The sequence below is a fragment of the Lygodium microphyllum genome, chromosome 1, assembly GCF_053477565.2.
Source record: "Lygodium microphyllum isolate KBCC chromosome 1, Lygodium_microphyllum_v1.1.10, whole genome shotgun sequence".
In the NCBI taxonomy this organism is placed as follows: Eukaryota; Viridiplantae; Streptophyta; class Polypodiopsida; order Schizaeales; family Lygodiaceae; genus Lygodium; species Lygodium microphyllum.
In genome coordinates, this window is record NC_141135.1 from 20,527,772 (window position 1) to 20,551,987 (window position 24,216).

At 42.2% G+C, this 24,216-nt stretch overlaps 1 pseudogene; it reads right to left on the bottom strand.

Annotated features, from left to right (window-relative positions):
- Positions 1 to 396: 396 nt before the first annotated feature.
- The window catches only part of LOC148040897 (3-ketoacyl-CoA thiolase 2, peroxisomal pseudogene), a 61,473-nt pseudogene continuing 37,653 nt past the window's right edge, over positions 397 to 24,216 (bottom strand).

The following is a 24,216-nucleotide window of genomic DNA, read 5'->3' on the forward strand; positions in this document are numbered from 1 at the left end:
GTAATTTTTATATTACTGCCATGAAGTTTGCAAAATACAAGATGACTTCAAATCTGATCAGTCCACTGATTTTAGGCCACCCAATTTAATTCTGCTGCATTTGTAGATCCTTGACCTCAAACGCTATGTGCAGAAATCTAGGATTCAAAAAAATACAACACTATCGTGATCTTCTTGGATTCAGGCTGTCTAGTAAGACCATAAAAAGCTTCTTGTGGAGGATGCCAGAAATACAAAGGCACAAGCTTTCTCCTAAGCTGCCCTGTTATGATGGAGGTACAACATAAGAGATCATAGTTCTACAAGTATCCAGCTGAGCTCTTGTGAGAAACATAAGAGCTATCGGATTCAAGCACCACCATTTACATTTACTTTCTCTGGATCTAGCCCCAATTTTTATAGACAGTATGTGTATTGAGATGCAAAAGCCTCATTTATTTCAAAAAGATCAATATCAGAGATTTCTAGTTCAGCAGTTTTCACAGCTATTGGAATAGCAACAGCAAGTCCAACCCCCATCATTGCTGGATCAACACCTACTGCTGCATAGCTCCTGAATATATCGAGAATTGGAAGATTTCTCTGTAAGGCCACATCTCTTCTCATAAATAGCACTGTAGCAGCACCATTACTTAGCTGGTTCGAGTTTCCTTCAAGTGTAGTACCATCTTTTCTGAAAACAGGTTTTAATTTGGCTAGGTCGGCAAGGGAAGTTCCAGGTCTGATCCCATCATCAACCGAAACAACAACATGCCTCTCTGCCCCAATTTTTGCATCCACCAACTTTGTCTTCACAGGAATAATCTCATCTCTGAATCAACCAGATTATGAAGAGGAGTAGAGGTTGAAGAAGATGATACGATGTCATTCCTCAACAGGCTTCAAGCTCTAAGAAGCTTGATGAAGAAGGTAATGGCGTCTTCCAGAGCAGTCTCGACTCTAATATATAGACATATGCATGTGTGCGAGAGACAAAGCATGAAATCCTCATTGCGATTGTTGGTTCGAATCAATGCTGAGTAGCCAGTTTAGCTATGCCGAATGGAGTTGGTGGAGAAGATGAGCTCTCTCATCATGGATTTTTCCTAGAGTTCGAAAATCAGGACCTAGAAGATCTTCCATAAGCTCTTGCTCCTGTGCTATTACGATGATTCTCCAATTTCTTTTTCTGTTAACCTGTTCAACTGTTGCTTTTCCTCCCCCCCCAGGCGGCCTACAACACGCCTTTTCTCCAACTTCTTTCGTTTCTTTTCCTTTTCGATGTCTTGCTCCTCTCACTCTGAACGCAGAGCTCGCCCTCCAAAACCAGAGGACAATCCTCCCCTTCATATCAGAATTTTCCTCTTCTGCCTGCCTTCCTATCATTGGCTACTTGCACTAAAGCAAGGTCGGCAGCATCATCAACCAGCACAAGAATAATAGGCACATCCCAGAGCAGCAATCTCCGAAATTGAGTACATCAGGACCGTAGGATAGCAGGATTGAGATGGGCATTTGTAGGCTAGTCCTCATCTTCCATTTCTTGTTCAATGATGGGCCACTCTCTCATCTTTTCTTTCCCATCGCCTGTTCCTTCCACCATAATCTCCCAAAAATCTTCTTCCCGATGCTTTTTTTCCACCAGGCTTACAACACACGCCCTGAAAATGGCCCCCTTTTTCCACCAGAAAAGCGGCCCCTTTCTGACCAGAAAAGTGCTTCTCCCATGCTAATATTGCAGTATTATTTCTTGACCAATGACATCGGCTTTTGCAGCACTGTAGTTTGTTGACCAGTCTGTTGACTGTTACTCTGATTGTATGCTTTATCATTTCTCTCAGTGACTGAATTTTTGTCCAAATGGCTTCCTAATGGTGCAGAAGATACGGTTGTATGAACTGCATCAACAAATAAATGAATGGCTTCTTGATTAAATCCATGTTCAACATATCCTGCAATTAGAGCTGCCCACGAAATTACATTATGGACTGAGAGCTTGTCAAAATTGTCTTAGGCATCCAAAGTAAGCCACATTGTGCATATAGTCCAACAAGTGTATTAGCAATAGGAAGATCTTGTTCAAATCCTTTTAAACCAATCTCCATGTGAATGACTTGGCCCTTACTCAAATCTTTCATGCACATAGAAGCTTTCAAGGCACAAGCAATAGTGACAACATCTGGACAGACACCCTCTAATTGCATGTGATGATAAGAAGCAAGTGCCTTGACAAATGGTCCATGTTCAGCATAGCCTGCAATCAGCGAAGTCCACAACACAAGGTCACGAGCTGGCGACTTATCAAAAACCTCCTAAGCCTTTGACATCATCTCAGACTTGGCATACATCTCAGTTATGATGCTTCCAATAGATGTATCTGTTTCCAATCCACTCTTTGCCATGTCCAAAAGTAATTTTTCACATTTGTCAATGGTTCCCATGTTACCACATGCCTTCAGCACAGAGGCAAACGTGAAAGCATTTGGAGAAATACCATCGAGTTTCCAAGCATACCAGATTTTGCATACATGTCAACCAGAGCATTACAGATAAATTCCTCTTGCTCCAAACCCCCTTCCACGCAGAACAAAAGTATAAACACAACAACTAAATATGTACAAAGTATCAAATCCCACACACACAACTTTTGGGTGGATTTCACACCTCGAATGCGTAGCAATACGACATCCACCCCCTCTAATCCTCCGCATCCTCCGGATGGGCCAACTACCCATGATCATTATCATCAAGATCCACAAACAGATCAATCTCTTCATTGTGCATTTCCGGTATATCAACAAGATTATCTGTCATATCATCTGTCTCTTCCATTGGAGTTTTTTCTCGTTGCTCTTCTCTTGCAAATTCTTCCAATGCATAATCTTCATCATCTCTTTTCTTGAAAATCTTAATTCTTTTTCTTGCAATAGGCACTCTAAGCACTGTCCCATCCAATTCTGTCAGCTCATATGTTGCATTATCAAAGACATGTCTAACTATGTACAGCCCAAACCATCATTTCACCATCTTCCAAAGTGCAGTATGCTGATTTTCAAGGCTGCTATCAAAGACTAATACCCAATCTCCCTCTTCTATTGCTCTAGGCCGCAAGCGATGCCTGCTGTCAAACCTATCCTTATTTCTTAGTCTAGCAACCTTCAACCTGTCAATAGCTAGCTGAATATCCTCTGGTCTTCTCTCCAACTGCCGAATCCGAAGAGCTAAGAGCTCTTCTCTCGTCAAATCCTCCTGCTAAGGTAAAACTGACCAAGTCAAAGCACAAGTCTCAGTCGTCGGCATAACAGGTTTCTGATCATATATCAACTCTGCGGGCATATATCCTGTGGTAACACTATGAGTCGTACGATCAGCCCACAAAGCAAATGGTAGAAGTCTCGGTCATTCTCCAATCCGTCCTCTACATGCTTTGGCTAATGCTTTCACTATCGGCGGATGCCCTCTTTCACTCTTTCCATTTCGCTCTGGATTGTATGCTGTGGTTAGAGCCAACTTGATTCCTAGTTGAGAGAAAAACTCCCTAGCTTCATCTGCATCCAATTCACCACGATCCGCAGTGATCTTACCCACACAGCCATACCTGCAAAAAATTTCTTCCAATAAGAACTTACACACTGCACTAGTGGTCTTCGTTCTCAAAGATCTTCCCTCAACATGATTGGTAAGATCCTCTCTAGCCAAAACAATATATCTCATCTGCCATAGACCCATAGGCATAGTAACCAAGTCAACTACCCACTTATAATGAATGCATAGCGGATAGGTCGGATGAAGCTCATCTCGATGACGCACTATCGAATACATTCCACCAATATTTCTCCTTGATTTTCTCATAAGTAGCCCACACTCCTCTATGACCAGCCCAAGGACTCTCATGAAACTCCCTCATCACCTGTAATTGTGTCTCTCTATCACAGACAACCCGCAAAGGTAATCCGCCTCTTTTCTTCGGATGCTTCCAAAGAAATCCGTCCTTGAGAAAATAACCATAGGATTTCCTTCTGATCTTCATGAACTCTTCATCTGTCCATTTATCTCTTTTGCTTAGTGTACTAAGGTACTTGCCAATCTGCAACCAATCTCCAACATAGAGTTCTTCTATGAAAGCCACAATATCATAGACATGGCAAACATGATCAACCATAGTGGCTGAAAATTTTGCATCATCCTCTTTTGCAAGTAGAGTCTCCTCATCATCATATCTGGCTCTAGACAGCATATCTGCCACTGGATTATCCTTCCCTGCTATGTGTTTAAATTCTGGATTTAATGACTTAATGTATGCAATCCATCTCAGCATAGCTATATCCGGAGTAGAGCAACTCGTAATCATTCCAATCAATGGCAAGCAATCTGTCTCTACCACAACTGAAGCTCCAATAAAGTACTCCTTGTCACATTTGAGAGCCATAACAATTCCCAGTAACTCCCTCTTGATTTGCGGATATCTCCTCTGTCTCTCGTTTAGGACTTTCGCTCCAAACCGAATAGCATACATGTTTCCATCTGCATCATCTTGACCCACAGCCCAACCTATGCAATTGGACTAGTGTCAACTGTTAATACAATAGGCCTTCCACAATTATAATCCGCTTTCCTGAGAGTAGGAGAAATCTGCAATAACTTCTTCAATTTCTGCATGGCTCTAGTGTGGCTCTCATCTCAATAAAATTTTTGCCCCTTTCGAAGCAACTGATATAAACAATCTGCTATGTGTGCAAAATGAGGTATCCAAATCATATAAAACACACAAGCTCCAATGAACCTCCATACCTCTGAAGTGGTAGAACAATACTCCGTAATCTTGCCTATGGCATCCACCTTATCAGGTGAGGGTTTCTTGCCATAATATCCACACATATGTCCAACAATGGCAACCTCATTTACTCCAAAAATAGATTTTTGCCCTGATAGTGTCAAGTTCACTTCTTCTAACCTGGCCAAAATCTTCTCACAAGTTGAAATATGATCAGCCACAAAGTATCTGCATCCTTGCTCATTTAGACTCTCATTCTTCTCTTCTTCTGCACAGAACTCATGCCAAATAACAAACATTTCCCTTGCTAAGATGTGCAATTAGCAATGATAACTTCCTAGTAATTTGAGCAACGAAAGAAACCTTTCATGAATTTAATCATTTACAATGATTCGTTGCGAAAGAAATAAGACTAATGGTGCAAGATATAATTTCTATACCTTTAGGATTTAACTAAAATATACTACTATAGTAAATGGATAATCTTGCTCGTAATTTATAATGCTTGATGCAATTCGAAGGAAACTAGGTTCTATACATTATCATTCATTCAAATAAGCTAAACTCCTTCATTACAAATAACTCGGACAAATATATCCTATCCCTAACAATTTCTCTTTGCATGATCGACTTAAAACCGAATTAAAGCCAAGAAGAAAAACCTGGTTTTGGGGTGAGATATCCACATGGATACCGGGAGATGACCCTCCCGCGGCTACCCGTTGGACTTTCTTAGGAGGCATTGCAATTGTAGTTTTTCGAACGTGGAAGCAGCTCCACAACTCCTCCTAGGAATTCCACCGTCGCTTCCTTGCACCGCTTGTCGATAGTAGTTTTTGGAAGGCTCCCTCCTTGGAAGTCAGGGAAATTCGAAAGGGTGTTTCAGAGTCTTCTACGATTAAGACCCATTGAAGCCATGGGGAAGGCTTAATGGTCTTTTAATGACTCGCTCAAATGAGGAACAAAAAGGGATGGAAAAAACACAAGGTGCGGAAGAGAACTCCAAGGAAATATAGTAACCGCAAGGATTATAAGTAAGGTCGAAGGACCTTGGGTCAACTTGGAGGGAAGGGGTTTCAATACGCCATAAGGGAAGGGCTAGGGAAGGTTTTAACACGGAGGAAAGAGGGGTGGTTCCAAGGAAAGGGATAGGGGTTTTAAGGGATTAGCACGGGGGTGTGGTTCCAAGGGAAAAAAACAAAAGGGGCTTAAGGATAGGGGTTGAGTGAACTTTAAAATCACAGGGAAGATAATAATCCCAAAAGAAAGGACTTAAGGGTAAAACATGGGGTTCCAACACCCATGGGAGAGAGCCATATAATGTATTTAGACACGGAGGTGTTGTAGGCTTAAGGGATAAGAGGGGTGATAAGACACGGGGGGGGGGGGGGGGGGGAAGGGGGGTGAAAAGGGGCTTAAGGGCCCCTTGGAAGCTTCCTCTCCCAGGAAGCTTCCAGGCCACGTGGAAGCAGAAGACCATCAACGACTCGGGCGGCAATTTGACAGCTGGGGGGAAACGCGGACTGGGATGTTAGGGCCCGATGGCATGCGTCAATCCTCCTTCCACAAAGGCGACAACAACCTTCTTCACGATTTATGACCCTCCCTTAGTCGTCACGGTAGTCCACTCCCTCCACCTCCCGTCTTTCCTCACAGCAAAGGCCTTCACTCCCACAAGTTTAATAGGGAGACTCACTCCCTCCTTTCAGCCAACCGGACGGCACTCAGCATCCTCTTTTTCTCCCTCATGGAGGCAGCCCCCTCTATTTAAATAGGGGAGGGGAGGGGGATCCTCCCTCCCTACGTGTCGACTCTATGGCGATTAGAGGTGAGGAAGCTCCAGCAAGGAGCTTGCTGGACATTCTATTTCCCTCTCCCCCCTCCAGCACGACCGTCGGGGCTAGGGGAGAATAAGGAAAAAAAAATTACCATTATTCATTTAAAAAAAAGTTATATCATTATCCCTAAGAGGTAATTTACGTGAACGTTACAAAGAATTTGGAACATGAGATATCTAGTACTTGCTAGAGAAGATCTCACAAATCAGGTGGAGGGAAAAGCCTTGAAAACAAAGTCCACTCAAGCTGTTTGTAGATTTTTAATTGAAGAAGTGTTTTGCAGGTATGGTTGTGTTGCCAAAGTAACTGCTGATAGAGGAGAATTGGATGCTGATACAGCTCGCCATTTCTTTGATCAATTGGAAATCAAGCTATCTCTTACATCAGCCTACAATCTTGAAGGCAATGGTAAGAGTGAAAGAGGCCATCAACCGATTCTCAAAGCTTTGGCAAAGTCTTGCAGTGGGAAGATGAGAGAATGGCCTAAAATGCTTCCATTCACATTATGGGCTGATAGAACTACCCATAGTGCAGTAACAGGTTATATGCCAGTTGAACTAATATATGGGCACACCTATTATGCCTTTTGAGGAGTCTATTATCACATGGAGTATCTTGCCTTGGGATGAAGGCATAAATAGAGAAGAGCTGCTAATTTTGCGCATAAGGCAGCTTAAAAGAAGGCCAGAGGATGTCAAGACTGCCATTGAAAGGCTGAAGGCAGCAAGGTTAAAGAATAAGAAGAGGTTTGACAAGTGTCATCGACTCCATCCAAGAGCTATCCAAGAGAATGATTGGGTACTTGTCTATGACAGTAGCCTGGACAATCAGTATAGTGCTCATAGGAAGCTAGCCAAGCGATGGTTTGGACCATATGTGGTGAAGGTGGTACATGATAATGCTACTTACACTTTGGCTGAAATGGATGGGACCATGATCAAGATACCAATAGCCAGCAAATGTATCAAGCTCTTCAAACGAAGAGAGTCTTCTACTTATGAGCTTGAAAACTTGGATGTGAGCCATCTACTTGAAGACAAGGAAGAAGAAGAAGACTTAGAGGATGAAGATGAAGATATGTCAGAAGAAGAGCCTCCTTAACCTGCTATTTCATGAAGTGGCACATGCCGAAAGATGTGCAGGTTAGGAGGGGGTGAATGTCAAAGAGTTTTATGTTCATGGCATAAATCATGGAGTTCTTATGTTTGCAGAAGAACTTCATTAGGATTCACATGAGGAACTTTCATATATAATTCAGTCATTATTTCCCAACATTTGATCTAGATACCATTTAATCTCATAAGTTCCTTCGTAACTTGACATGCAACTTTCAGTTTGTATCATGTAAATTGACAAAAATTAAGTCTATGGGGACCTTCAACTTGATCAACAGGAGGTAATTGATAGTTCACATGTTATATCGCATTGGTTCATGAGGTGTATTTGCTTGGAAATCAAGAAGAGTGCCCAAAAGTCCACTTGGTTTGTATGGGACCTGAAGTAATGGTAAGTGACCTATATGGTCCACTTTTGTGTAGAAGAAGAAGAGAAGTGCAGCCCGCATTTTTCGGCGTAATTTTTGAGCCTGCACACCTGTGGCAGATGGAGGGAGAGCTGAAGGCTATGGTACATGCTCCAAAGCATGCAAACTCAGAGCAAACTGAAGATAGAGAGGAGATACAAAGAAAGAAGGTGAGAGTCTTTCTTGCCCATCCATTTGGTATCACGAAAATGAGAGGTATGACAATCCATAAAAGGGGAAAATGGAGATAAAGTATTCATCCTGCTCTTATGTACGTCTTCTTCCATTCTCTTACCGTATTCATGGACCATTGAAGCCCCTCTTGTGCCCAAGTACTTAAGTGACTTTGGGGCAAGTAAAGGAGAGATCTTGGAGGTATTTGGAGTTGTTTTGGACTGCTAAAACCTGTCATAAATAGGGCAGCCCACTGTTCTTGTCTTCTTGAAGGGAAATCAAGTTATCTATGTGGTTGCAAGTGATGGTATTGACCTCTAAATATCAGGGCTTCATTTGAGAGTGATTAGTGAGGCTTATTCTTGAGTTTATGTGCAGTTTTGGAGCTTGTTTATGGGCTGGAAATTACTGTTATAAAACAGAGCTGAAGTGAATTCAAAGCTTTGTCAATGCATTTCAAGAGTTTTTGGTTTATGTCTTGGAAGTAGTGGATTCTACAACTTAAATACTTGTATCTTGGAGTTGTTTTTCATTGGCATTCATGAAATTGAAACCTTTTGGGCTTGCATTTGAAATATGTATTTAGATTAAATCTGAGATAAAATCTCTACATGTATTGGTCTATTAACCTCATACACATTTCATGTATGCTAAGTATATGAGAAAGCTTGAGGTCTTGTTCTCCAACTGAATCATCTCTAAAACCCAAGACTTATCAAACCCTATTCTTTTCTCCCTCTCCTGACTTTGAATCCCTCACTCCTATTGTGCTCTAAACCCCGATGGTAGATCTTTAACCCCCAACACGACGACAGCGCGTGCACGCGCAAGAAAAGAGAAGAGAAGAGATTCAGAGAAGGGAAGAGAAGAGAAGAATAGAAGAGAATAAGAGAAGAGGAGATGGTGAAGAGCTTCACCCTCTTGATCCCTCTCTCCCACACACTCACTCTCTCACACTCTCACACTTCCTCTCTCGAGAGCACACACACAAGTAAGGTGAAGAGAAGAAGAGAAGAAGAGAGGACTCTTATTAGCCACACCAAAGAATGAGCTTCCATTCACTTTTTGAAATTTATATACAAAACCCTAAAATCCCATGGGAACCCATCCCTTTTTACATGACTAGCCATTGTGGCAAGGTTCTTTTTTCCATTTCCCTCTTCTTGTCTCATTTCTTAATCCTACACCGATCTATTCTTTTACAAATGGTATAGAAGAGAGCCTGGCACTCTTTTACAAGAGCTTTTAGAGTTTTTTGAGGTGCCTTTCATTTAAAATTGCACTTTTTGCCTCAGCTTAGCTTTAGGGGCTACCTTTGTGCCTTTGCTCTTTTTCTGTCATTTTTTCACTCTTTGCTTCATATATCCGCCATCTTAAATTGAGGTAAACATTACCCCCCTCGGAGATGGATGCCAGTCCCATGGCACTTCAAGCTCGTAAGTGTGGAAGGGTGGGCTATGGGCAAGGGGCTGGTGGAGTTATGATAGGGCCACATGTGGAATCCCTTGATTGGGAAGCTGGATGGAGAACCCAAGGTATGTCGAGTGGATGATGGGGGCCTCCGAAGTTGGTGGTTTATAGCATCTTGTTGCACCTACAAGGAGAAAGTGCTCTACCTAAGGGGAGTGTCTACCTGAATGTGCAGTGCTCTGTGCTCATGTTGGTGGAACAGTGAGTCGGGTCTAACCACAAGCAAGCCTGGGTGATGTCCCACCCTTGAGGACCCCGTTTGTGCAAAAGAAGGTGATGTGTATGTAGCTTAGGGTGACAGGTCTAACCATAGGTGAGTGTTATCTCCCTACGTATGTCCTGCTCTTGAGGTGCCCTAAGCATGAAGTGGGGAGTTGAAAATGGCTAGGGGGGGTTAGGAACGGAGTCAGCCGACCGAGGCCACTGAACGTGCCTAACTTGAGGACCCCTAGGTACAATGATTGTGAGCTATGTGCCATGACTTGTGTTTGGACATGTCGTATGCTTCTTTCATTGTTATTTGTTTGTTGTCTTTGTCTATGTGTGTGCTTGTTTTTGTGCCTTGCTAAGTTACATGATTGGGACAGTAGCTAATTGCTAGTTATCAACATCAGAATGTGATGGGGAAGGGGATTTAATTGAGTGACTAAAAAATTTCTAGCTCTACATGTACCCTTAAGGTTCAAGAGGATATGGAGAGAGGTGGTGGAGAGTAATGGGTGGTTACAGCGGGCGAATTCATTGTCACTCATATCCTTGAGAAAAGCAAGGAAAAAGGAAGGTAGAAGGCTAGCTCACATCATTAGGTGGGTCATTGAGTAGCTATCTATGGCGTTAGGATAAAAAAAGAGTGGAGGGAGACCATATTCTACTAGGGTGGGATCCTAATTAAGTAAGATTTTTAATAGCCTAACGTAGTTGCATATGGTAATGAAGGTGGAATTGGGACAGGAGGAGAAGTCAGTAATGAAGCGGGTCATGGTAGCATCTAGGCTGTTTGATGGGACCTAAAATGGGTGGGCACTGGCTAAGGCACTAGCCGGACCTTATGCTCTCAATAGACAACCCCACCACACAGCCTCGCGGACCAGGAGCGTCTATCGAGGGATACACTATCCTAAATACTAATCACTACACGCTCTCGTCGTGTTGGGGGTTGAAGGTCTACCACTGGGGTTTAGAGCAGAAGAGGAGTGAGAGATTCAAAGGGAAGAGAGGAAAACGATTGGGGTTTGATGGATTCTTGGGTTATGGAGAGAGTAGATGAGATAGAGAGTAACCAATATCTTAAATAGCCGTGTCATACAAGTTTACCATAATAAACTTGGATCAGATTATATCAATAACCATGAGGTTTATGCATAAATCTATATCAGATTTTGTTCCATTTCCTACAACAAATTTGTCAAGAATCGCGTGGTGGGGGGACTTGCTCAAGATGCTGCGCCGAACACACACAGAATGCACAAGGAGAAGCTCACTCAAGAGACAAGAAGAGAGATGGAGGCCAAAACGTTTTCTTGCTGATTTCTTCTTCTTCTTCCACACTCTTTACAATGTACACAAAGTATAGATAAGATACAACATAAAGGAAAGTGGCCTACTAAGTCAAACAATGCATAACCAACTACACTAGTCGACTGGCGCTATAACTATGCCAGCTGTAAATAGGTGTAACAACCTGAATATAATAAGTAATGAGTCAGTGGCCATGTGAGAGTCATAATGACCATCGACGTGCTAAGTGTAGACATGTGGACCCATCTAACCAGGCGGTCCATCATCAATGTCCGCATGTGTTGAGCTTGTCATCTCAACACTCCCCCTCAAGCTCAACTGCATCTCTACAACTCCAAGTAAGCTTCGAAACTTTTGAAGCTTCTCTGTACCCAATGCCTTCGTGAAGATGTCAGCTATCTGATCCTGTGTGCTGACATACACCAAGTCAATCTCACCTGCTAGTACCTTCTCTCTCACAAAGTGGTAGTGTACCTCAATATGTTTTGTCCTGGCATGGAACACAAGGTTTCTAGCCAACTGTATACTGCTCATGTTGTCACAATAAATGACAACTAGACCTTCCACCTGCACATCCAAATCAGCCAATAACTTTTGCAGCCATACTACCTCACATGCTGCAACAACAGCACCTCTATACTCAGCCTCTGTACTCGACAAAGCAACTGTAGATTGCTTTTTGCTGCTCCATGCAACTGCTGCACTACCAAGAGAGAACATGTATCCACCTGTAGATCTTCTATCAGACATAGTACCAGCCCAATCTACATCTGTGTATCCAAACACCTGTACATCTGTACCTGCCTCATAGAAAAGTCCATAATGTAATGTGGACTTCACATATCTCAATATGCGTCTGACTGCATCCAAATGTGGCTTTCTAGGTACTTGCATAAACTGACTCACAAGACCAACAACATAGCTCAAGTCTGGCCTTGTAATGGTCATGTAGATCAAACTCCCCACTGTCTTCTTGAACATAGTAGGGTCTTCTATCTCATCTCCAATATCATCACTCAACTTTACATTCTGCTCCAACGGGACTGAAAGTGGTTTGCATGCTGTCATACCATACTTGGACAACATATCCAAGCCATACTGTCTTTGGGATAACCATATACCATCATCACATCTAATCACCTCAATGCCAAGGAAGTACCTTAGCTCACCTAAATCCTTCATCTCAAACTTCTTCTTCAAATTGCCCTTGACTTCAGCAATCCCACTATCACTATCACCTGTAATAATCAAGTCATCCACATAGATGACTATGATGACCAAACCTACATCTCCCTTTCTCATATAAAGTGAGTGATCAGCATTAGAAATATAAAAGCCAATATTGACAAGATACTCTCTGATCTTGTCAGACCATGCTCTAGGTGCTTGCTTGAGTCCATAGAGCGCCTTCTTCAACCTGCACACATATGTGGGATGCTCTAAATCTTCATAACCTGCTGGCTGATCCATATACACTTCTTCCTGTAAATCACCATGCAAGAAGGTATTCTTCACATCCATTTGCTGCAACCTCCAACCTTTAGCTATTGCCAAAGCAATCATACATCTGATAGTTGCCATCCTAGCAACTGGACTGAAGGTTTCATCATAATCTATGCCATATGTCTGGGCATAGCCTTTTGCAACCAGCCTAGCTTTGTACCTACTAATAGAACCATCTACATTGTGCTTAATCTTACAAACCCATTTACATCCAATGGCTTTCTTACCCTTCGGCAATGATACTAGATCCCAAGTCTTATTGGCCTCTAATGCAGCCATCTCCTCATCCATTGCTGCATCCCAATGAGCATGACCAACAGCCTCCTCAAAACATGTGGGCTCAACATCTTCAACTAGTTTCACCATATAAGCATAATGGTGAGCTGCATAACCTTCAAAACCAAATCTTTTAACAGGGTATCTCACCCTGCTAGACCTGCGTATCACTGGATCACTCAATGGAGTCTTTGCATTAACGCGTGCTCTATGCACACCTGGAGTCCTCATTGAAGGAATGCCAAGCTCATCATCCAAGCTCTCTGAGCCACTGGAATCTCCATCAAGAACTGCATCAATGACTTCTGACACTTTATTCTTTCCTTTATCTTTACCTGTAGTGCTACTAGATGCACCCGAAAATATAGAGGTACTCCTTAGTCTCCCAGACCAAGGACTACCAGATGATGTCTCTAGTCCACTAAAAGTCTGTGATTCTTGCTTTTCAGCCTGCACATGAGTGTCATGATCATCATCATCATCCAATGCATCACCACTAGATGCATACCAACTGCTCATTTCATCAAAGATGACATCCCTGCTCACTCTGAACTTACATGTGACAGGGTTGTAACAGCGATACCCTTTCTGCTCTAAAGAGTATCCAATAAAGACACACTTTTCAGCCTTTGGATCCAGTTTCTTCTGTAACTCATCTGGCACATGAGCATACGCAATGCAGCCAAACACTTTCAAGTGTGAAACATCAGGCTTCTTACTTATAAAACATTCTTCGGGGGTCATACCATGAACTGCAGCTGTGGGAGTTCTGTTCATAATATAAACAGCAGTATGAACAGCCTCAGACCAAAAATGCTTAGGCATATTCTTTTCAGCCATCAAGGCGCGTGCAACTTCTGCAATATGCCTGTTTTTCCTTTCTACAACCCCATTTTGCTGTGGGGTATACCTGCATGTGAACTGTCTCTTTATCCCATGAGACCTCAGAAAATCACTGAACTCATTTGAGAGGTACTCTCCCCCTCCATCTGACCTCAAGCACTTTACTTTCAAGCCTATTTCTCTTTCAACTGCAGCCTTGAAAGTTCTAAAGTGCTCAAAAGCTTCACTCTTTTCCTTCATAAAATATACCCACAGTTTTCTAGAACAATCATCAATGAATGTGACAAAGTATGAACTACCTCCAAGAGATACATTTTGTGTAGGCCCCCAAATGTCTGTATGCACAACATCAAGGATATTTCTACTTACATCTCTGTCATGTGAAAAGGGTTGTCTTGCCTACTTACCAAACTGACATGCTTCACATACCTTCTGAAATTCTGCAACTCTAAATGTAGGCAAACCTGTAACCAACCCTTTGGACTGCATTAATTTCAGCCTCTGTACATTTGCATATCCAATGCGTTTGTGCCAAATTTCAATGTCTGCAACAACACCTTTTCCTTTGGCATACATAGCAGCATTCATAGTAGGAATTCCAGCATCCATAGTAAACACACGTCCAACTCTACTTCCCTTTGCTACCAACCTGCACTTATCATTGAAGTCTTCTACAAAGCAGTCCTTTGCATTAAATCTGACTTGCAACCCTTGCTCCACCATCTGACCCACTGACACCAAGTTCTTTGTAATAGATGGCACATGTAATACATCTGAAAGACTCTTTGTCTTACCATCATGCAAGGACAAGGGAACTTTTCCAATGTGTGAAATTGGGTGGCATGAATCATCACCCGTCTGCACATAACCTGCATTTTGCAAATCCTGCATCTCTCCAAACCATTCTACATGGCTGGTCATATGATTGGATGCACCTGAATCAACATACCAAACATCTTCATGTATTCCCTTTCCTGTAATAGCATTCAACATATGCTGCATAACAAACAAATGTTCATTTTTGTCTTCATTCTGTCGTGAAGACGATGCTGCAAGTTACCACTCCGAATATCATCTTTCTTAGCATAACATTGGGCTGCAATATGACCTGTTTTGCCACAGTAGTGACGCACAATACAAGAATTGTTAGAGCCTCTATTTTGCCATCCACCTCTTCCTCTAAAGCTCCCCCTGCCTCTAAAGTTACCACGACCTCCTGAAACCTGCATATCGCCAAATTGCTGATTTAATCTGTTTTGCTAGTTGTCACTACCACGTCCTGTACCACAACCTCTTGAAGAGAACCGGCCATGTCCCTTTCCTGAAATGGAGTAGAAAGCCTGGACCTGTTCACCACTTCTTTCAGATGTCTCACTCTGCATGTTGATCTCTTCAGTGATCATAAGGGATACCAACTCATCGAAATCTAGAAATGGCTTTTTGACATATATGGAAGTTACAAAATACTTCCAAGACTTTTCATTGTTAAGTCCACCCAAGGTAGACGACACCAAATCATCATCATCGGGCATTGCATCAATCACTGCCAATGCATCTGCAATGCTTCTTACCTTCAGTGCATACTCATTGATGGACATCTTCCCTTTCTTCAATGTATTCAACTCTTGCTTGAGTTGAATCTTTCGTGCCTTTGTATTTACAGAAAACATACTTTCAAGTATGGTCCAAGCTGCATATGAATTCTCTGCATTTCTAATATGTCCCAGCATATTATTGTCAATTACTGCTGACATCCAATACATGACCTTCTTGTCTTTTGCATTCCATTCCTTTCATGCCTTTGTCTCTTCTGCAGTTGGAGGATCACTCACCTCTGGCTCCTTTTCTTCACCTGAAACAAACTCCTAGAGGCCTTTTCCAATAAGGAAGTTCGTGACACGAAACTTCCATGATGGGTAGTTGTTCTTGTTGGGCTTCTCAATGATGGGGCTTCCACTGTTCTCTGCCATTATCACAAAATTAATACCAAACAGCAAGCAAGTCTTCTGCAACCCTCGACCTGTAGTGCACAGCAATACACCAGATAGCCTTTTTCACTGTTTACTTAACAATACATGCAATCTGAAACCAGTTTGCAGATAAACCTTGTGTTTACTTGCTGTAAACATCTTTGAACTTACAGATCTGAAATTTGTAACCTGCGCACCCACTTTTGGTCAATACAGTCGAAGTCACAGCGTATCCTGAAACTGCTGTCCACAGTTTTGCGGCTCTAAAACGGGCCCTGAAACGGCCTCAGATGCCCAAAATAACTGCGGTAAGCCTTGAAGGGCTTATCTACAGAATACACAGCATTCTTTGCACACACCAAATCTCACTGCAATCTGAGATTTTTGCTCTGCCCTGCTTCCGGTGCCTCCACAGGCACTATCCAAGAGAAAGAGTGGAAGGATGGGAGAGCTTCTTACCCGTGGCTTGCTTGCTCGAACCTTGCTTCTTCTCCTTTGCTTCAACCTTCGAAATCAGCCTCTCTCAGTGGCGCAACTCTGATACCATGTCAAGAATCGCGTGGTGGGGGGACTTGCTCATGATGCTGCGCCGAACACACACAGAATGCACAAGGAGAAGCTCACTCAAGAGACAAGAAGAGAGATGGAGGCCAAAACGTTTTCTTGCTGATTTCTTCTTCTTCTTCCACACTCTATACAATGTACACAAAGTATAGATAAGATACAACATAAAGGAAAGTGGCCTACTAAGTCAAACAATACATAACCGACTACACTAGTCGACTGGCGCTATAACTATGCCAGCTGTAAATAGGTGTAACAACCTGAATATAATAAGTAATGAGTCAGTGGCCATGTAAGAGTCATAATGACCACCGACGTGCTAAGTGTAGACATGTGGACCTATCTAACTAGACGGTCCATCATCAATGTCTGCATGTGTTGAGCTTGTCATCTCAACAAAATTCAAGCTCTAATTCCCTCCATTTCATGAAGATACATGTATTGAGACTTCAAGATACAAGGTATAGAGAGATAGAACTCATTACAACTGACATAAAGTCCAAAGGATGATAAAAATACATCAATAGAACCACAAATATACTTCAAACCTACATTAAAATAGTAATTTCTAGCCCTCACACTTGACTCATAAATGTATACAAACTCATGAAAGTCTCTCATTACAATCTCAACCAATGCCCTATTGTTTCAGGAGCATTGTCTACACAAGGAAGTAAATAGATTTCAAGAAACCTCTTCAAAATGAATGAGTTTTAATGGCTGCCTTGTTTATGATGGTTTTGGGAGAGCCTATTCAGCCCATACATTGGCAAAAATCACCTCTTGACTTGCCCCAAAGTCACTCAAGTACTTGGGCACAAGAAGGGCTTCAATGGTATATGAATATGGTAAGAGAATGGAAGAAGACGCTCATAAGAGCAGGCTGAATACTTTTCTCTATTTTTTCCTTTCATGGACTGTCATACAACTCATTTTCGTGATACCAAATGGATGGGCAAAAAGGACTCTTACCTTCTTTGTTTGTATCTCCTCTTTATCTTCAGTTTGCTTTGTGTTTGCATGCTTTGGAGCATTCAACATAGTCTTCAACTCTCCCTCCATCTTCTACAGGTGTGCAGGCCCAAAAAATGCGCCGCAAAACGTGGGTTGCATTCCTCTCCTTCTTCCACACAAAAAAAAGTTCATATAAGTCATATACAAGTCATATAAGTCCTGTACAACTATTACTCCGTGTCTCTTGTGGACCTAGTCAAATTTGGAGTGCTCTTGACAACAGTTGGATCTTCCAAGCTAATGAACTTTGTAAACCAATGTGATATAACCTGTAAACTATCAATTACCACCTGTTGATCAAGTTGAAGGTCCTCATACACACTATCATTGCCATTTTTCTTGATACAAACTAAAAATTGCATATCAAGTTACAAAGGAACTTATGAGATTAAATGACATCTAAGTCAAATGTAAGGGAATAATAACTGAATTATGTATGAAAGTTTCTTATGTGGATCTTAATGAAGTTTTTCTGCAAACATAAGAACTCCATGTTTTATGCCATGAACAGAAAACCCTTTGATAGCATTTATAGTCTGTAATCCAATGGATGTTCCCTTTCCCCATCTCCTCAGAGGGAGATTATACATATATCGGCATTAAATGCCACATATCACATAGCCAAGGGCACCCCACTGCTGCAGCCCAACTGCAGCTCTCCTACATCTTAGGGATTTGGCCCTCAATGCGTTGCTTCCAGACATAGACACATTCGAAATAAACTCCCCTCTTAGTGCCAATATATTCAACATTCCAGGAATGCACTTATATTCACTTGTCAGTCCCCTTGGACCCACCGTCTAGACCTAGAGCCAGGTTGCTCACTCTCTCAATGTGGGTCAAGTCCTAGAGAAACCAAGTGCTATGCATCCAAGAGCTTGCCATTGATACCATTTAACATATGCTTAAGTGCTCAAACAATTGAAAAACAGCCTCGTGCATTGTGCAAATCCATTCTTTTCATGTTTCCATACACTAATGTGTAATTGCTCTGATGAGAGAAGACATCCAGCTTTACACTCGTGTTGTACTTCCCTTTATTTAACTTAGCGTCATCCTATATGAACAATGTAGCAAATGCATCATGTTTTATATTATATTTCAACGCTCAAACTTCCCTCCTCCCCCTACCGTTTAGAGTTTTGCTTCATTGCATAGGTAAAGGGGTGATTCTATGTGTATTTCACACGAAATAAGTAGTAAATACTCACAAAAACATATAAATGGGGATAACATGAGGCAAACCCTCATGCTTTATCCTCATTATACACTCACAAACACATCCATAATTTTTCATAATTTTCATCGTCCGTTCCCTATTTTTTCCTTTTAAAAAGCAATTTTTCCTATTTTTCCTCATTTTTCTTATTTATTATCAATAAAAATGAAACAAAACTAGCATTATTTCATAGCTATGGCTCTTGAGTGTTTAAACATCAAACATGTACATTTTATTGGTGTTTTGTTTCATACTTTTCCAATTTAAAACCCAAAAAACCCCATTTTTACTATAAAAACCATGCTTTTCGGGGTTTTTTCATTTATTTCCCACACTTTAAGTGTTTATTTTCTGATTTTTTAATTATGAAAGACTAAAACCAATAGTAAAAAACATGTCCATCGATTTTTAGCCCATATGAACATTGCTAACCTCATCAAATGCGAAAAAAGAGTCATTTCCTTTGTAAAAATATCATTACCGTGTATTTCTTATTATTTTGGGTTCTGAAACTTGTTGCGGGTTTGCAAATCAGGGCTCATTTGATGCTCAGCTTGCCTTCACACTGCCACCTTCAACCCACCTTCGATTTAGAAGCAATCCGGTACCGTGTCAGACGAGCATTCATCAACCGGGCTTCATTCTTCTTCACACGCAGGAACTACCCCTTGCAGGAGAGAGAGGGAGAAGAGAGAAAGACTAACAAATGAGATGTTTAAATCCTCCATTAAAATGGGCAAACTTGCAGTCATCTTGTTCCTCTCCCTGCCCTGATTGAGAATCTCCCTCTCTCTCTCCAAACGGGTTTGAATCGGAGAGGCAACGAGAAAAAATGAGGAGGCGCATTGACGCTTCCCTCTATTCGACAGTTTTTGCATTAGTTTCAAGGCTTTTATCAAGCCTAAGGTTTAAAATATTAAAATAATCAGTTCATCGTTTTTGTGTTTACACTGTCTCGCAAGTGGATTTTTCAATTTTGAAGGCCCAAATGAACTCCGATTTGCAATCCGATTGGACAAGCGGCTTCGTGGCGTTGAACATGATCAATCTGGCCTCTCCCACGCACTTTACGGCTTCTCGATCCAGTAGTTGCTTTATAACGCCAAAACTTGCGGGGATTAAATGGAGGGTCAAATGACCTCCGATTGACAAATCGAGACTTGTGTTGGATTCGTGATGTCAAAATGCATCTAGGAAAACTCTAGCTCGGCCATCTGCCATCGTTTGATTTTTCATGAAAATTGGCTCTTTAACACCTCTCGGGCACTTTCCGACTCCAAAACGAGCTTCAACGCTTCAAGAATGGGTCCAAATCATGTCTTAAAATCCAGCTCTCATTGGGGACCACGGGATAGGGTGACTCAGCCCTTGAATCCCACGAACGAATCATAAACACAACCACAAAGAGCATCAAGCTGATACAAAATAGATACACAACAAAACACATCACAGCGCTCACCCTACCCCCTTGTCAAAACCAAGGCATGAAATCCACGAGGAGTAGGCCTAGCATAATCGAACAGAAAGTTGAAAGCTATTCACTAACCAATTGCGCCAACACAACCAAGCTAACAAGAACCATCAAAGAGGTCATCCTAAGTGGTGGTCCGAACTATCTACCGAACTAAGGACAACTCAACTAGGAGCTTCTACTAGGTGAGGACTCCTATAGCCTGATCAAAAAATATTTTCTTTTAGCACATTGTGTCTTTAGCCTCTTATTTTTCATACTCGGGCATGTAAAAAGGAGGGAGCTGAGCGTAGTGACCCAAGGAGAACAAGGCATCGGCCTTAGGTCCTGTCTCAGTACCCAAGAGCCTACCAAGCCCGCGCAAGGCGACACTTAATCCTTTTCTAAAGCTTACTTTTATTTTCGCTCCAACCTTCTTTTATTCTTATTTTTCTGCTAGAAGCCACCCCTAGGAAGACAAGGCATCAGCCTTGGTCTTGTCTCATCCCCAGGAACCTACCAAACCTTCGCAAGGCAATAAACAACATCTCAAAGATTTTTTTCTATATATTCATATATTCTCTTTCAGATATTTAGGGTTTTGACTCTTTCCATCATTATTTTAGTAGGCTTCTCTAACTGCCTCACAACTAAGAGGAACTCCCAGAACGGCCGCCTAGTAGGTCAGCAGAACAGGGTCACTAGAATTCCCAACTAAAATAGGTCTTACAATGCCTAACAATGCCTTGTAGGAGGCAATGACTACTCAGACCTCCCCCAGACATATAAAGCCTAATCCTAGGACTTCATGCCTCGATTGTTGCTGGTCCCCACCAAACAAAAGAAAGTAACCCTTACACACACATATATCAAATCGCTTAAGGGAAAAGACTCGAAAAGGGGACGAAACCACCTGGAATGGACATAAGAAACTCCTTCACAGCAAAGGCTCCCTCCAACAACTTTGGTAACTTGTATGATGCAATCACTACAACAAAAATCCATTAATTGTACCTGCACCAAATAGAAAAATGGCCCTCTTGGCCTAAATAAATAAAACATTTCACTGCAAACTAGCTGGCCCTCTCGGCCTAAAATGGATAGTTCATTCTAATCCATGCAATATATGATCTCCTTGGCATATACATCACATCCTATCAAACTAACCAGGATACCAAGGATAGCATAAAATACGAGGACTAGCCTCATGCAAGTCAGCTAAAAGCTTGATCTACGCTCTTTGTAGATCCACTAGCCCAAGTCTTTCTACTGATATCTCAGTAATAATGGCCATCTCTTCTTGGGTATTATAAGTTGAATGAATGACATCATTAGGTTGATATATCTCATCCTGTTGGTCATCATTCAAACGGATCACTTGTCCCAACTTTCTAGTAACTCCTCCTATAGGGAGAATCATGGATTTATGATCATTCAACTCTTCTCTAATTGGACCATTACATATGTCAATGATACGATCCAAACTAGACAAAGATTTAAGCCTAGACCCATCACATAGATGCATCATAGGGCGGCGATCCCTATTGTCAAATGTCACATTATGGCCTTTAGTCGCATCCTCTTGGAAATCCATCAAAACATGTCCACATGCAATTCCTGGCCCTTCATCTGACACACCAACTCTATTTTTAGGGGTTTTGGGCCTCCAAATCCATCTCATATTCCTTTTCATATTCTTAGACTACCTCATCTACCCACATTGATCCAATGGACTCACTGTGGATTTATCACCATTACCAGATGGCCTTACAGCCTTATGGCTTCTATTTAGTACAGGTGGACCTTTGGCATGCCGCATCTTCTCTACACAAGATGTCTTTACTTTCCTTTGTCCACTCTGCAACAACTGCTTAGCATTTAGGACCTGTGGACCGTGCCTTTTAAGCAATGGTTTTCCCTTTACATCTAGGGCTTCTAACATCCTTGTGATACTTGTAATGTGTCCACCTGATCGCTTGCAGGACACATCCTAGCAAACCATCAGAAAGAGGATCTAGAAAGCTCCGCCAGGCACTCCCATGGAATGTTACGGGGTTTGTGATCTAGGTCTTTCCGAGTCTGCTACATAGTGGAAGTATCCCGGCCGTTCCCACTTAGGACCGACCTGAATCAAGGTTTTCTTAGTGGTCAAACTCCTAGAATGGTAGCTAGCATTGAACCCCAGGCGAACTACTTTACACAGAAACGTCAGGGTCGAAGTGGATTCATGCTGCACTTGGTTCAAGGAGAATGGGAAACGAGAGGGATGCAAAGCTCAACCTCTCTACCCATAAGTCATAGTCCCATTCTGTTCCCCTAAAATGGCACAAATTGGGACTCTAGTATCCTAGATTTCTAGGTCAACATTCATTGCTGTTCATTACGAGAGGGATGCAAAGCTCGACCTCTCTACCCATAAGGCATAGTCCCATTCTGTTCCCCTAAAACGGCACAAATTGAGACTCTAGTATCCTAGATTTCTAGGTCAACTTTCCTTGCTGTTCATTTCCTTCGAGCAAAATTCCCTACTGCGCATTTCGCCTGAGAAAAATTCTCGGCTAACCGGGACCACCCATCCGTAGGACGAACCCATGGCCACATCCACCGCACTTTCCTCAGGGTTGCTTTAGTTGTCTAATTACCTACCACATTTAGTTGGACATGCGTCAAGCAACTTCCTTAATTAGCCAGTTAGACACCGGTTCCTTCACGTAATCTTAGCACTTGACATAGAAAAACAATGTCAAACAAGTTCCCTTTCAACAGTTGATCTCATTTATCTTTGAAAAACATCATAGAATCCAGCCCGTAGGCTAATCCATAATCCGCCCGAAGACAATCCATAATCTGCCGAAGGCTATCCAGCAATCCACAGGGATTACTAATCCAAGATTTGGCCCGTAGACTAGTATGCGGACCCAGGGATCCAATCCCATTGGCCTCTTATGTAGGGCCCGAAAGGCAAGTGATTTACGGCCAGAGCCCCTCTGGCATCCAAGCATCCTCCTGCTCCAAGTAGCGCCCAACGGAGAGACCTCTCGCGGTGGGTTCGGTCCACATTTCCAGCGCGGCTAACAACCCTCTTGGTTAGGGTCAGGCAGACAATCAGGGGTAACTGATGTTGCCTCTCCCTTCAGGCCTTCAACCTGAAGCATTAATTATCTTTCCATCTTTAGTTCCTTGAGCAAACAATGCAAACAGTGCTCCTAAACTGTTACAAGCACAATCAATCTAGTGGTCGTTTATTTGACCAACTACTAAGGAGTGAATTCTTTTCTCCGAATGCATCCAACATTCAATTCGGGATCAATTGCGACTTGGCAAGATCCCCCAAGGGTTTGTTTGTTTACCCTTTTATCCTTGGGTTAGGGTCATACCCTGTTCACCCAACTTAACCAACACCTTAGGTTTCATAAATTAAGACAGTGAATCCTGGTGACCATGTCACTCTAACTTGATTGATACTTTGCTTACGATGCAAATACATAACTTCCCTTAACTTGGTAAATCAGCCCAAGAAAGGTGATGTAGCAGGATGACTACTCATCCTCTTGCAAGTTAGACTTGCACTAAAACCTGCCAACCTCATTCCAAGGAATGGCAAATCCCTCTTGTGATTAAACCACATAGCCGTGCGACATTGCAACTTGTTGCACAAGTGTCGCACCTAACTCATGGGATCATTTCACCCATTGAACGATGTTTCTTGGTTAAGGAATTATGTTTAGACAAGACGCAAAATTTGGGGTGTCTTCTTACCCAACCCTAATGGTACTAGGCCCACAACGTTCGGTCCTAGGGATTCCAAACTCAATCCGAGTTTTAGCATTGGGGCAAACGATCCTTAGGGTAGAAACCCTAGATCGATATTGTTTGCATGAGCATCCAATTGACCCAAACATTCCATGAATGTGGGTGGGACCTTTGGGTTTGAGGGTTTCAACTTGGTGTCCAAGTATGATACTAGGCTGCATTTCTGACGTGCCAAACCCTAGCTAGTACTTGAGGTTTTTATCGTATAGACTAGTTATGCCTATACGAAACCCTAACGGTTATAATATCACAAGTGATTTGGGTAAATTGACCTACTTGTCTTGTGACA